Consider the following 16441-nt stretch of genomic DNA (forward strand, 5'->3'; position numbering starts at 1 on the left):
CCGAATTCAGGGGAAGGATGCTTAAAATGCCATATTTGGAGGCAATGACGTCACAGCGACGCGACGAGGACTGTCCGAATTCAAAGAGCACTCAAAATGTGGCGACAAATGTGTCCTACTTTTCCGTGAATTTGAGGGTTAGTCGTGTCCGAATTCAGAGGAAGGATGCTTCAATGCCATATTTGGATGCAATGACGTCACGGCGACGAGACGAAGGCTGTCCGAATTCAAAGAGTCCTCAAAATGTGGCGACAAATGTGTCCTACTTTGCCCTGAATTCTAAGGATGGTCCGATGTATCCTTCATGTCCTACTATGTCCCAGGATTCATTGCGGGTCATAGAGGAGATTTGTTTCTGATAACGATGGTGGTCGAAGCGGGAGAGGAAAACACTTTCAAATGTAAGTATATGAAAATCTGGTTGTACAAAAGTTAAATAGTTATAGTGGTCGTTTTGTTAAGCTTTGGGCATCTGCATAGACATGTTTCTTTTCTTTAAAATAACCGTAAACCAGTTTGTATGGGGGGTCCCGCGATTTTTCATGTATTGCTGCTTACATACAGCTAATTTAGATTTTTTCGAATTGGTGATATGTTGTGGGGAACAAAGACCAAACGGCTTAATTTATTAAAACGAGGAGAAAAGGATCACCTCTTCACTGGGTGAAGAATTGGGCCGCTACGGCGTGGAGGTACAAGAATAAATCAGTTTACACATCATATTCATATGAGTACGGTCCTATTAACCCTCATGCTACAGCAGCGGTCCCAAACCTTTTTTACACCACAGACCGGTTTATGTCAGACACGGAGCGGCCTTTAAGGTATCGCGGATACATACAACCACATAAAATGATCCGACCAAGACAAAAACTGTGGTATTTTGTAAATATAATAATAAACGTGAATGTACTGTGTAATTGTGTAACTTTATTAGCAGCGTCCTCCTGAAAATGCGCCAATATTGAGAGTAACATCCTCCTCTCTGCCGCTTAATGCTCTCTGGTCGCTATGGTAACGTGTAAATATTTCTTTCAAAATAAGACACGAAACTACAACAAGGGAAAGACCCAGGGAAACAGAGTTAATGATAAAACCCCTGAAAACCATAAATTTCACAGCGGAGCCTCAACTCTTGTGGCCCGGTACCAAACAACTCACGGACCGCTGCTGTACAGAACCTGTGATGTCCAGACGGTGTTCCTCTGGTGTTCTGCTGTGAAAAATTTTGGGTTTAGGAATTAACATAGTTGCCATGGTTTCCTTTCTTCTCTTATTTGTTGTGTGTGATCAGGACAATTCTGGAGAAGATGGACCTGCAGGGGAAAGTCACCCCCTTGCAGGCCAGAAGACATGAGATAACTTTAAAGAATACAAAGTACGTATGTGTGTTATCAAGAAGATAATTCTTAGGAACACAAGTTAATAAATGTGCAATTACTAAGAGTTGTTGTGGTGTTTTTATTTGCCTGCTGTCATTTTTGATTTCCTCTGCCTTTAGGATTGCAAATATCCAGGCTCAGGAGAGGGGGTCAGTGGGAAGTCCACTGCTGCTACTTGGCCCTGGTTTGCCCTCATGGATGAGGTGATAGGACAGAGGCCTTCCATTCAGCCTCTTGTCCAAATGTCCTCTCTCCCTGAGGACACTCCAGGGCCAAGCACAACAGTGGGTGACCAAAACGACAGTGATGACGAAGCGGCTCAGCCACCCACGACAGGGAGAAAGAGGAAACGAGATGATGAGCTGCTAGACCTCATCAGAGAGGACATGAGGCAGCAAAGAGAGGCTGAGGAGAGGAGAGCAGGGAGAGGATGGACAGACTGTTTTCACTTCTAGAAAGATTAGTTCCCAAATGAGTTATGTATTGAGAAATTTATTTATTTGAATATATTTGTTACATTGTTACATGTGTTGCATTAGTTTAAAGGTTTTATGTTATTAATAAATTGATTCAAACAAACAGTGATTGTCACTGAACTCAATTTGATTTACAGGCATTTTTAACATGTATGAACATAACGCTAACTTTGAACAATTTTACTTGGATATTTATTTGATAGCAATAAAGTAAATAACAATAACAATTAAACAAGAATATTTCAAATACACAGTATGCAAAGATGGAAAAACAATATTTTCAGTTGTTCACACAGGATAAACCTGAGTGACCTGTTCCTGGACCGTTTCTTGAACAACTGTAATAGATTACAGGAAGTCTCTGGCAGTGTTGCTGAATCTGCCGGAGCAAGATCAGACGTGGATGGGGTGCTGCAACTGAGGTTTGTCTTTTCTGGTCGGGGAGTGGAGAATCACACAGGGTGGTCTGCAAAGAGCTTTAGGATGCTTCCTCCCACTGTCCACTGCATCGTCCATCCACAGGGTTTGCAGGGCTGGCTCACTCGTGGCTGCCACACCACTAAGATGTTTTCAGAAATATGCAAGCAGGAGATGGTGGATGCTATATTATTAGTATAATACTTGTAACTCTGTAGCAGACAACAGTTTGATAAAGTGCTATGTAAAAAACAAACAAAAGATTAGATTCTATATGTTTCAAAGATATTTAGTTTATATATTTTATATGATACAGTACATGTGTAAGAATGACCGATGTTGTGCCAAAAAATGATCGTCTGCCAAAAACTGATTTCCGGTTTTTGCCCTAAACTGATTGCTCGTATTTAACCTGCTATGAATAACTTGTTGGTCTATAATACGTGAAACATATGTCAAATGTTTCCCTCATCAATGATATCAAGTCACTTTGAGCCACCAGCAACATTCCTGTAACAGGTAGAAGCTGCAATCAGTTTTTGGCAGTGACTTTTATATATCCTTTATTTATCCAGTTCACAAACAATCTTGTTGACATTAGAAATTTATTTTTTAAGAGTAATCTGGTCAAGAGGACAGCAGACAGCGCAACAAATATATCAATTGTACCCACATTATAACCAGAGTTATAAAGATACTTGAACAACAGGTAATTATTGTATATATAAAACCCCTTTGTAAACCATGTTCACCGAAGTCTATTTACCAACATACATAAAGATATTACACATATTACACACGGAAACATTGGAAATCAGTTTTGCCAGGCGAACACTTTTTTGGCACAACGCCGGCAATATTTCAATTATCCGTGTAAATATCTCAGTAATTCCTAAATGCGTGTAGATTAAAGGAAATTATTTTACCTGGATATGATTGTCTCTGATGAGCCTAAGGTACAAAACGTGCGGCCAACGACGATAAGATTTTTCTAGCTCCTCGAGAATTAAAATTGCCCAAACAACGGCGCGACATTTCTGGGTCCATTTTAAAGTTTTCGCGCTGTGGCGCTAGCGACCGGAAAAACACGCAAGTAAGGGCGGAGTTGAAGGCTAGGAGGCTGTCCACAGCCCATCTGTTATGTTTGAATACTCATTGTTTGTTCAATAAAGTTTCTATGGAGAAAAAAAGGGGGCTGTCCACAGCCGCTCACTTCCTGACTACCCGTCTGTCTAAGGACACTACCTTGTGACGTAGGTAGGTAGTGTCCTTATGAGCATCCTTCCCCTGAATTCGGACACAGCCAACATGTCCTGAAGTTCTCCAGAGGCCTGGTAACGAAGTAATCATGTGATTCAGGTGTGTTGACCCAAGGTGAGATCTAAAACCTGCAGGACACTGGCCCTCGGGGCCTGGAATTGCCCACCCCTGCTTTAGTCGGTCAGTGTCACCCATATGGAAAAGATATATATAAATCTTATAAAGTTTGTATCTGTCTTGCGTAAAACTTGTATGAAAAGCATACAAGAGTGAAAACAGATATAAGATCCCTTGAAAAATTATATAAATGAAACTTGTATGTTTTGGATACTTACTAAAACAATATATGAAAGTAATGAGAAAGTGGCCACCTTCATGAGTAAATCATATAAGCCTTATATAATTCACTATATGAAGTAGGCCACATCTTATGCAAGTCTTTTATAAGTTTTTACTATTTCTTTTCCATATGGGCAGGATGTGGAAAAGTAAAATCAAATCAATTCCTTTGATAAGCTTGTATTTTCCTTGAAGCAACAATCCCTGACAGACATTAGGGTCGAGGTGACAGTTACACAGGAGAACTGAAAATAAACGCGTTCAGAAGGTTTCTTAAAAACTGACAATTCATTTTTTGGGGCATTTGTGCTTTTATTTGATAGGACAGCAAAGAATTTTCCGACACAAAACTGGGGAGAGACAATGGGGGAAGACACACATCTCGAAATCAGCCCCGGGCCATTGCATCGAGCTTTGTGACATATGGTCGCTTTCTCAATCAAAGTTTGAGCTAAACAGGCAAAACGGGTTTGAGGGTATTTGTTTGATGCTTTTACATTATTATATTTTCCCTAAATAATTCATCATTTTTAGTTGATTTATGCAGAAAACTATACTTCTAATGCCCCTTTTTTCACAAGCAGGTTGACTAACAATTTATTGCTCCATACACGAACCATACATTTCAATAAATAATTTAACAAAGCTCATATTTCACTATAACTTCATTCATTGAACAGTCGTTACAGTCTGCTGTCATAGAAGTATTTTCCTTACTCAGCTTTCACACGCAACTGTGACAGACCGTAATTATGCCAACTCATGCTTGTGTCACCTGAAGCACTAGAAAGACTACAACTGACAGTTAGTGACTTGTGCACTAACTTCCAGAACAAGTTTTTATACATACATATATAGTTTTGTAAGTTTTGTTAGCTCTCTTACATATCTTAATATCATTTTTGTGTATTATTTAAAAAACAAATAGTGTATAGTAACATACACAGGGACCCTGTCTATAAATTCAAGATGAGTTTATCAATTGTTTAATTCAGTTCAGTTTTATTTATACATCGCCTTAAGGTAACTGTTGTTGATGAGTGAACTCTTCCATACAAGTACAACAAAACCAGATTTTTGTTTGTGCAACAGTACAAAAAAAAGCTGTTCTTGATAGTTAATACACCACACGTGGTAGACCACAAGGACATATAGTGTTGCAGACTCCAAGGCTGTAATGCCACCAAGGCTATGTCCACACGTACACGGGTATTTTTGAAAACGGAGATTTTCCAGGTTTTTTTGTTTGTTTGTTTGTTTGTTTTTAAGTCACGTCCACACGTGCAGTTTTGAAAAAATATCTCCGTCCACATGTAAACACTAAAAACTAAATGTTGGCCAATCAGAAGTCTCGAAGCCTGGGAGGGAAAGAGTAAACAGGGTTTTGTACACTCACTAAACATCAAGTACTTCTGTAAAGTATTTGTTTTTCTGGAAAGTTAGCTAATTTTGTCACTTTTCAAGTGCCTTCATCATTTCAAATGTTAATAACTAAAGACAGTATTTTGGCTGTTGTGTAGACTCACAGCTTAGGAATGAACAAAATGCATACAACATACATAAATTTGTGTTGAATGTAAATGCCATATCCGAAGTTCACTCTGACGAAGAGTTAAGATTAACTGCAACAGTATTTTGTCTCTATCCGCCACTGTAGAAATCCATCTCATGAAAACAATAATGTGGCACACAGTGTGACGTCAAAAACGGCGCACACCTTTGTTTTAGGTGTGGATGAGGAAAACTGAGATTTATTCATGCAATGTCAGAGTTTTCAAAAATCTCCACCGTGGCAGGAGTTTTAAAAAATCTCCATTTTCAGTGATCCAGAACGCTGTTTACGTGTGGACAAAAGGCCGTGCGGACGTAGCCAACAGGATTCCCAGCATAGATTTAAAAAAAAAAAAAAAAAAGACATATTTAATAAACAGAGATGGGCAGTAACGTGTTACTGTAATCCGATTACTTTTTTCAAGTAACTAGTAAAGTAAGCGATTACTATTGCAAGAAAACTAATTAGACTACCGTTACTTTCCCGTAAGCACGCTGCATTACTGCGTTACTAAACCATGATTTTGTTTGTTAGAGTGTCTCATGACAATGACAATGACGAGCGTGCGACGTCCATGGCAGCAACAGACGTGTGTATATCAACAATGGATAATATGGAGTGCGGTAGAGAGTTTGACCATGCAGCATTTAAAGCGTGGACGTACTTACATTATTTGAGTTTGATTCCATAAAGAGTGACAAAAACATTTGTGTCCGCTGTACACTCTGTGGGAAGAAAACTTCTTTCTACAGCTAAAAATTAAACTTCAGATCTGAGCAAGCACCGAGGACGCTGCCACTGGAATGTGAAATTCACAGAGAAACCCCCGGATCCTCCCACTGACATGCAGTGTTGCCAACTTAGCGACTTTGTCGCTATATTTAGCGAGTTTTCAGACCCCCTAGCGACTTTTTTTAGAAAAAAAGTCGCTAGAAAAAGACGTGAAAGCGCGTATCGCTTTTACTCTCAACAAGCAGCGGGTGCTGTAACGCAGTCAGTTCTTCTTTTACTCTTTTACTCTTATGCTGTTTTGTGGATCACAAGGTTTAAAACTACTTATAAACACACACACACAAAGTAACTCCACCAGAGTGCCTATTTCGGGTCACTTTTGCCGGTCCAAGCCCGGGTAAAGGAGCAGGGTTGGAATTGTGACATTAAAAAAAACAATAATTGCTAAAAGAAATTTAATTTGTAGTTCTAAATAAACTCTAAATGCATTTAGGACGTTTTTTACTTACTTTATGTCTCTTCCACGATGTTATTTCTCTCTCCAACAACATAGGTTACAATTATATTAGCATGACCAATTATGCAAATTAGGTGATGACGTCATTTAGCGACTTCTAGCGACTTTTAGGACAACCAATAGCGATTTTCCTTACTGAGGAGTTGGCAACACTGCTGACATGACCGCTGCGGCACCAGGCAAACCACCACTCCTGCTAAACAAGAGCGACAGGACTTAGTGCTGCTGCTCTTTGATTTTATTTATTTTCGCTGTGTTTTACTTCATCTATTTGAAAGAGTGAGTCTAAACACAAAAACTTATTTTATTTTATATGCTGGAAAATGCAGAAAATAGGTTTAAACGTTAAGATAAGATAAGATGACCTTTATTAGTCCCACAGCTGGGAAATTTGTGTCGTTACAGCAAAAGTGCAAAGTTATGTAGCAGAAATTAGAAAATAAAATAAATAAATAAATAAATTTCTTCAAGTCAAAAACTGTTGCATATAATTTAATTTTTGCTTGATGCAATGTGAATAAAATCAAAAGATTAAAACTAATAAAACAAAAAGAGACTTTTTCATTTGATTTGATTCAGTTTTATATGATGGATTATGCAGAAAGGTCTATTGCTTTATATTATATTCAGGTTGTGTGTCATGTTTTTTAAAAGTAACTAAGTAATAAAGTAACTAATTACTTTTAAAAATAATTAATCATTAAAGGAACAGGATTACTTTCTTGGACAAGTAATCGGTAATTAGTAACTAATTACTATTTTCAAGTAACTTGACCAACACTGTTCTCAAATGTATGGAAACCAGAAAAAAAGCACATTTGTATTAAAGCATTTCTCTTTTTTTCATTTAAGAAAATACTTTAAGTCATTTTAAATTATTAACCGGTCTGATCTGGTATTTGGTGCTCACGCACAGTCAGCACGTCATAATGTGGGTGGCTTGAGAATACATGAAGAGTAATGTTGCAATAACATTTTTGCTGTTTTTCTCACTAGGTGGAACTTCCTCTTTCAATTGATAAACAGCTACCGTACCAGCACATTACTGTGGTCTCTGAGATAAGTCCTATATACTGCAACCCGGCTGAAACACAACAAGGGGGTATGGGCAATAGAGTACACACACTCACCACCCACTGTGTTATGTGCTCTTGTTCAGCTGGCAGTTAATGGAAATATCAACGTATTGTGTAGCACCCTCTCACTGCATTTAGGCATGTAGACACTGTCAAGATGATCTTGTGAAGTCCAGACTGAGCATCAGATTGGGGAAGGAAGGTGATTTAACTGACTTTGAACGTGCCTTGGTTATTGGTTCCAGAAAGGCTGATCTCATACAACCATCTCGAGAGTTCGGTCCGAAAAAATAACTAGTGAGCAGCAGTTCACTGGGTTGTTGATTATAGAGGTCATTAAAATAAAAACTTCTTACAACCAAGGTATGCAGAACAGCATGTCTGAAGACACAGCACGTCATTTCTTGAAGCAGATGGGCTACAGCGGCAGAAGCCCACATGTAGTGCCACTCCTGTCAGATAAGAACAGGAAAGTGAGGCTGTAGTTTACATGGGCTCATCAAATTGAACAACAGACCGGAAAAACGTTGAACCCCTTAATAATGGCTGATCATCATTTAAATGCCACAGCCTGCCTGGAGATTGTTGCTGACCATATCCATCACTTTATGACCAGAGTGTACCCATCATCTGACGGTTGATTCCAGCAGGATGGGTGTTTTTGTTGACAATGAATTAACTGTACTCAAATGGCCAACAGAGCACCTTTGGGATGTGGCAAACAGCAGAATCACGTCATAAGATGTGTAGCAATCAGCAGAAACTTTGATATTATCAGGTCAATATGGGCCAAAATCTCAGAGGAATGTTTCTAGCACCTTGTCAACCTATGCCACGAGGGGTAAAGCAGTTCTGAAAGCAAGAAGGGACCCTGTGCTATATATAATATAAGGTGTATATCCTCTTCTGAAGCATTTTGGTAGTGGCTATAACATGAACATCACAGAGCCATGGGATTCTATGCAGGGAGTCCATAGAACAACTTAAAAAGTACCTATAATTTGCAATTAAATACTTAAAAGCCACCAGCCAAGTTAGTGGCACAGCTCCAGCAGGTGTTTACCAGCTTGTGGGAACGCTGTCCTCATCTGTCCTCTGCCTAATTACAACATACTACCACTAGAAAGAGAGAGAAACAAAGAGGAATGTAGTGCACCCAGTTTCTTATCCTCACATGTTGGCTTCGCTCTAATAGGCGATTAAGCTTTAAAGAAAACATTTCTTATGTCGTCTCTTTCTCTTTCTTTTTTTGTTTGTTTATTCCACCCATCATACAAAGATACAAATGCACAAAACTGACAAAGTGGTCACACAGGTTTTAACGTTGTCACAAGCTTCAACCTGTGCGAAGATCTCTGGTCATGATACTTCTTCATATTCATTTAGTCTTTATTTTGTCTTCTGGGTTACATAATAAAGATGTTATGAAAGCATGATTATAATGATCATCCTTTTTAAGGCATCCAACCTTGACTTGCATGTGCATTTCCCTTTTGCGTCTGAAGAATTTCAGTGATAGGTGATCTCTGCAGTAAACAAATTTAATTCAGCTCTTGTTAGGTTAGGGTTACAGTGACAACATTTTATGCATTAGTGACTGTTTTGACTATGTTTGATTCGCATATTAGAAATGCATCATAAACATGATGCAAGAGAACAGTGGGAAGGTACCTGAAACTGACAGAAGATGACATGCCTGGAGCAAAAGTCTTTGCTCACAGGTTTCGTCATGACAGGTTTGCAGGTAATCAATCTTCAACATAAAACATTAAAAAGTTTAAAAGGTTCTGTGCATGTACAATCATAATAAATAGCACTTTCCTCTGAAATACCTTGTTTTAAATCCTTACTGCACTTTCTGGCAGTTATTTTCTACAATATTTAGCTTTAACCCACAGGTTTGTATGACTGTATCAATGAAAATAAAGATTTGCCGGCAGTTCTTAGCCTTGGATTCTGTATAGCCAGCAGGTTCTGGTCACATGAGCTCAGCTATCTGCTGGAGATGGAAAAGTTCACAGATATACACCTGTACATGTCTATGAAGATCTCTAAAAATCTAAACCAGAATCTTAAAGAAGACTTAAGTCAACTGGGAGCCAATGTAACTGAATTACCACGTAACACGTGAGTGGTCAGAAAACCTAGTCAGAAGCAGCAGCATTTTTAACAAGCTGCAGATGTTCCAAGAAAGCTTTGTTATGGCAAATGAACAATGGATTACAATAATCCAGTGATGTAATAAAGGCTTTAATAACAATTTCCAATTCAAAGCATGACACATTGGAACTCAATTTTGCAATATTTTAATGAGTAATGTATAAAACAATAAAATACAGTTAAAAAAAGAGTTAACCAGAGATCCAACACTAGCATCTAAAATGTGGTTGGAGCCCAAAGTTACACCTAGATTCTTGATAGAAGATTCATAAAAACTGGCAAGAGAATTGAGAGTTTATTATAAAAACAGACTCCCGCTTTCTCTTCATTACATTGGAAAAAAATTGTCTGTCATCCACCTTTTGATTGAGTCTAAGGAACTGTGCAAAATCTGCAACTTAGAGTCATCTGAGGGTTTAAAGAGATATACAACTGAATGTCATCTGCATAGCAGTGATAAAAATGTCCTTAACAATGTTCAAAATGTGCAGAAGAGGAGCAGATATAACAGATAGAATAAAGGCCCCAGAACAGAACTGTGTGCTCACTGTGGACTAGAGAAGTGGAAGAATAAAAGACAGATGTCCAAAGCAAACCCAGGTAGACCCACCCGGTATGTCATGGTTAACAGCATCAAACACAGAAAATGAGTCCATCATCAGCAGAACAGAACATGCACTAACATGTCATTACGCATTAACGTGGCATTGGAGACTCTAAGAAGAGCTGCTTTGATGAAATGAGGTCTATGAATGAACGATGGATTTCATGCAAAATGCTTAATTTGTCTAAAACAGCTGTTAGCTGCTCAGCCTCTAATCTTAATGATAAAAGATCATTTTTAGATTGCTCTAAAACTGCTGAGATGACAGGATTCTGGGTTGGTGGTTTACAGCCTCAAAGCAAGAGGGTCCTGAGTCTGACCTGTGGAGTTTGCATGTTCTCCCCATGTTTATGTGTGCTCTTTCCAGGTACTCCAGCTTCCTCCCACAGTCCAAAGGCATGCAGTTAGTGGGCTTGGGTTAATTGGTTATTCTAGGTTGTGTGAATGTGAGTGCAAATGGTTATCCATCTCTCTGTGTTATCCCTGTGACAGACTGTCCAGAGTGTACCCTGCCACGAGCCCTATGGTAGCTGGGAAAGCCTCCAGCCCAAGACATTTTTGAACAGAGATACAGGTAAAACGTCGAGAGGGAAGCAGGACGTATTTATTGAGTCAACTAATTTGATTAGCTTGGGTAAAGAAACAGATAAAACGCTTTTAAAAATAACAGCATGAGCTCTGAGTAGGACAATCTTAATTTGAAAAACTTGGGAAAGCAGGTGAGAAAAAATATGACTAAGAGTGTCAAATAAGATCTGAGGATTACCTCTGGTCTTAGAAACCAGGAATGGAAAATAGGCAGCTCTCACGTCTCCTACTGAAGTGTTTAAATAAACAGATGAACTGTTAAATGAGTTGATCTCCACCTTTGGACATTTTGTAAATAGATTTATTCAAAGGGAAAAGTTTGAAAAATGAGCTAATCTAATTTTAACAGGTCAGAATGAAATAAAATGAAAGACAACGATCATTACAATTAAAAAGATTAATTAAGAGATCAGTTTCATTCTGGGGGGATAAAAATAAATTGAAATTAGCAGAAACTTTATTAGCAAAAAAGAATTTAAGATACAAGACCTAGGGATGGGATACGGATGGTCAGAAATCAAAAGTGTCCTCAGAATGAATAAAGTCAATATTTAAACCCAAAGTAAAAACGAGGTCCAGTGTGTGCCCTTTGGTATGTGTGAATCCCAGCACGCTCAATAAAATGAATCAGAAGAGTAAACAGTAATAAAAACCTCATGACAAAGTTGATAAAACCTTAATCAGAGTTCAAGCATGTGTGCTTTACTGAAATTCTGGTGAAATCGTGGTTAGCATTTTGCCTTAGAGGTGTGTTTTAACAGTTAAGGCCTTTCCGTGTAAATTTTCCTTTATGAATGCTCCAGTTTCCCCCTACAGTCCAAAAGCATGGTGAGCAGGCTCACTGGGGAGTGCAAATTTGCCATAGGTGTGAATGTGAGTGCTTCTGGCTGTGTAACAGCATGTTGTGCCACCCTCTTCCTGCAGTATACAGTGTTCACTCTGCCTGTAATAGATGGAATTTAAGTTAATTTTTGGTCATGCTTCACTGCTGACTGGATTTATGCCAAGTCAGAGACCTTCAGGAAGCAAGTTTTATTACAGTGTCTTGAAATGCAGGCAGTTATTTTGAAGCATTATCAGTGCTGTGCAATAGAATTACCACCATTTTTCTCCCAATAAGGGCATTAAAACGTTTATTTGTTAGTGGAACTTAAACTTGTACCACTATCTATGTTAAATATTTCTCCCAAAAATTTAGACTCAGGGTTAATGTTACTATTTCTGTCTATGGCATCTCTTTCCATCTTTGCAATTACAGGATTTATACGGTAAACACAGAGTGCACAACAAGGACAAAACAGAGGCAGGTACATGAGGACAGACACTTAAGTTTTTTTCATTCAACAATATCTTTATTCATATTTTAAAAACATTAAAAACAACAACCAGGCAGAGCAGACTGTAGTTTGGGTATGTACTGAGCATATAGGATTACAGCAGAGAAATTAGTCATCCTTCTCATGCAGTTTGAGCATTTTAATAACTGACCAAGCCCAAATGTCTTCCAAACGCCATTTAGGCAACGAAGAAAAAAGTGCATGTTACTAAACAATGGGTGGGGTGTCATTTTTTAAATTCTCCATGGTATGACTGTGTTTGCACAATAATAGTTTAACAAAAGTGACATAGGCCACCTTTAAGGGGTGTAATTAACAGTTAATCATCTATAGTTTAGCTCACAAATCTGGTTGTGTGGCTCCAGTTTGTCTTTCCTCTTAGAAACAACATGAAATACAAACGCATAAATCACGTGTTTGATGGATTGCAATAAAATTCTGAACCCATCTCTAGTTTTGCCGATCAGTGCAATCGGCAGGTTTCACAGTACGTTGAATATAGAACTGCTTTGGTGATCTTCTAATTCTTGCTCTGATGCCACCACTACATTGTTTTGGGGGATTTTTAATTTAAATTTTGGAGGGCAACGTCACTCTTAGGACTAAATAATAAAAATGGTGATCCTCCATCAAGTTCCACAATCAGGTCAACGTTCAAGTGACCAAGTGGGCTCATTTGTGCTGTGTAATGAGTGTTTCTGTCAGCTTTTTGCAGTAATTGATCCGTTTATGTGGCAACAAAAGTTGAAAGTTGTGTGGAAAAATACTGAGAATTGTTGGCTTTGATTTTGTTGTAGTTTTCCTATCAATTAGTATTTATATAGCACGTTCATTCTTTTACTGAGCACTCAAAGTACAGAAGTCACAGGGCAAATATTTAATGTCCAAAGTGACAATCGAAAGAACTCAGATTACACAATCAAATGGAATTAAGAGTATATATCAAAGATAAAGACAGACACATTAAAATAGTCATAAATTACCCAATTTGGTCAGTTTAGTCACTAGAATAGCTTGATTACTTTAGTTTTTTAATTTTCATTTTGGTTCATCATGGGCACTCACAGCATTCCCATCAGCCTCAAATGTAATTTTCTGTGCCAGATTTTAGCTTTCTGCCAACAAGATAAAATCATAAGGTCATCAAGACTGTATCATATATAAGATGTATATCATTTATGCATCAGCATGTGCACACGTTAGCAGTCAAAAGGAGGTCGCTAGTTAAAAGTTCCCCTGAACAGAGCTGCAAACTGTGGGGTGGGTCCCACTGGTGGGCAGAGGACAACTTGAGAAAAATATGTAATGAAAATAAGTTGTATAAATGGGTTTCTGTGGGGAAAATAAACAGATCCAAGTCTGCTGATGCTATCAGACTGGTGAAATGCACCTTTAGATAAGTAATATTCAACATGGTTCTTTTCTTAATGTTAATGATTGATTTAAAAAAAGAAGCTTATGCGTAAGTTCAATAAGGAAGATCTGTAATCACTCATCTGCCTGCTTTCCTGGGTGTTCAGCCAGTAGTCTGTTCTTTACAACACTGCCACTTTCCCACACTGTCAGTGTCAGTGGTGTCATCATTGCTCTAGTCCAATCATCTTCTCGCCCACCTCCTTTGAGCCACTCAGCCTCCACTCTGCGTAGTTTAAATCATGCCCTTTGTCATTCTACCTTTCAGACTCTCATTCGTGCAACCCACCTCCTCCCTCCAACTCACCCAGGTCACTCAGAGCTCCATCCAAGCGTCAGTCTTCATCTCCAACACCACCAGCAACTAGACTCTTGGTGGGTCTGTCCTAAATCCTCTAACTGCTGGGTTTCTGTTCTGCAGGGTTGAAATGATGAAATTTAGAGCAATGAATATCAGAGCCAGCAGCCAGCTAATCATATCTCGAACAAAAAGAAAACAAATCTTGTGAAGCTAACATGTGACTAATTACTAATTGATTCATTTCCTCATACTAGACCGCTGCACCACATCTTTGGGTTACCCCAACTGCTAGATCCCACTTTAGCCACTGCATGTTAACCCCAGAAACTCTAGAAACTGTAGGAATGAACTTGCCCCTGGAGGCAATAGGGGATGGGTTGTAAATTAGTCAGCTATGGCCTCCTTCATCTTCTGTTGTCTAAAAGTGTTCCGAATGTTATGTTCCCCTTTGCTATAATTATAGACTCTAAATATGCAGGCCAACCAGTGTGGCGGGAGTTCCTATTATCATATTAAGCATACAGAGAAAAGCATACCATTTGTGAATTTTCCCACAGATTGTCAGCACATTCAGACCTTAAGTTTGACATCAGCAAACTGACGCAATTAGACAATAAAAGCCTAATGATATGTTGTTACTCTTTTCTGACATCTTTTGGCAGGTGCATCACGAACAGCTCAACCATGTTCTCGCTAGTTATGTGCATAAATAAACTCAGTCACACTTCATGAAAAAAGACAGTTGCCAAATGATACGTGAAGCACAGTCTCTAATTTAACAGTCGTGTGATTTACACAAACCCAAACCCTCGTTGTTATGCAGACGTCATATGGTCAAAGCTGTATTGGACACCCTAGTATTTTTCGTGTCTGACTGCAAATGCACTGGCAAAACTGCTGCTACAAGAGGGGAAAAAGCATGTTTAGTTCTGCGGTGTGAAATATTGTCAGGTACAGCACTGATAAGACACCCAGATGTTCTTTGGTGGTAATTGTGACAACTCTAGTTAGGTATTTCCTTTTTTTTTTATTTTATAGTAGTGTTGAGTGTTTGCCATTTGGTTTTACTTCCACTTTTTGTTTAGTTTACTTTCAGCAACAACTGTGTCCAATCAGCTAATAAATTACCTCAGTATATATATATACACTAAACAGATTTTTGTCTCATTAGTTTCGCGTAACCAACATGTTTTTTTACCCGCTGCTTGTTTTTCCCTGTTTGCCTGTCTGCTCTGCTCTTTTCCTGACAGTTAACACATTCTCTGGTCATCAGTATCTCAGCAGTGATGGATCTCGATCGCTGAATGAAACATTTGAGATTTTATATGTGACACAAGATAGCTGATAACTATTAATACCCCGCACTGTGTTCATTAGTGCTTGTTTCATGATGCCGCTCTAAGTCACAACAGTTTGTGCCTGCTGGTTATATTTAAGAAAACCACCCTCAACAAAATATTGTCGAGCCTGCTTAAACATGCAAACAGAGTTGCCTGTTTAACAATCCATAACTACTTGCTATAAACACAGTGGAGTCAAATTTCATCACAATTAAAAATGATACGTGTGCCGGTGTTTTAAGCTGCCAGGATTGAAAGTGCCTTGTCTGCATGCACGTTTTGTGGCTGAAAACAATATATATGAATTTTAAGTTACACAGCATTTTTTCTTATCAATTAATATGATATACAAACAATTTAAATCTTGTGGCAAAGACAGTGAAAATCAAGATTAATGTTTGGGTGAAGCTAAATAAACAGAGCGCATGCAAAGAGTGAGCAAATCTTATTGCTCTACTCTAAGAAAACACAAGGTTTAAGCAATGAGCTTCACTGACCCATTACCCACATTTTAACTACTCAGTGTGGAAAAAGTCACTCGCACCAGGCTTATTCTACACTAGCTTCGCCCTGGTCACACATCCAGTCAGCTTCTGATGCTCAAATTAGGAAACTGAGCTATTGCATTTCATGCTTTTGTGGAAAACGTGTTCAAATATGAAAATCTGTTCTCTTGGTGTGGCTTTGGAGAAATTTCCAGGGCTAGTTTTAGGCTATATATATTCAGGTAGGCTTGTTAGGGCAATCACTCTCTGAGAGACTGATGAAGGTTTGCAAATAATTGCTGTATAATTTATAAATGCAGACATGTTGCCATGAGTCTGAATCTGTCTTTGCCAATGAGCTCAACTTGAGGGGACTCGACTCAACTGGCTGCCAGCTGCTTGTACTCTGGTTATATTCCTGTAGAAGAAGGCTGCTGAGCACAAACGTTAATGTGTGAATGT

This window comes from Pelmatolapia mariae, linkage group LG10_11 (genome assembly GCF_036321145.2).
Source record: "Pelmatolapia mariae isolate MD_Pm_ZW linkage group LG10_11, Pm_UMD_F_2, whole genome shotgun sequence".
Taxonomy (NCBI): domain Eukaryota; kingdom Metazoa; phylum Chordata; class Actinopteri; order Cichliformes; family Cichlidae; genus Pelmatolapia; species Pelmatolapia mariae.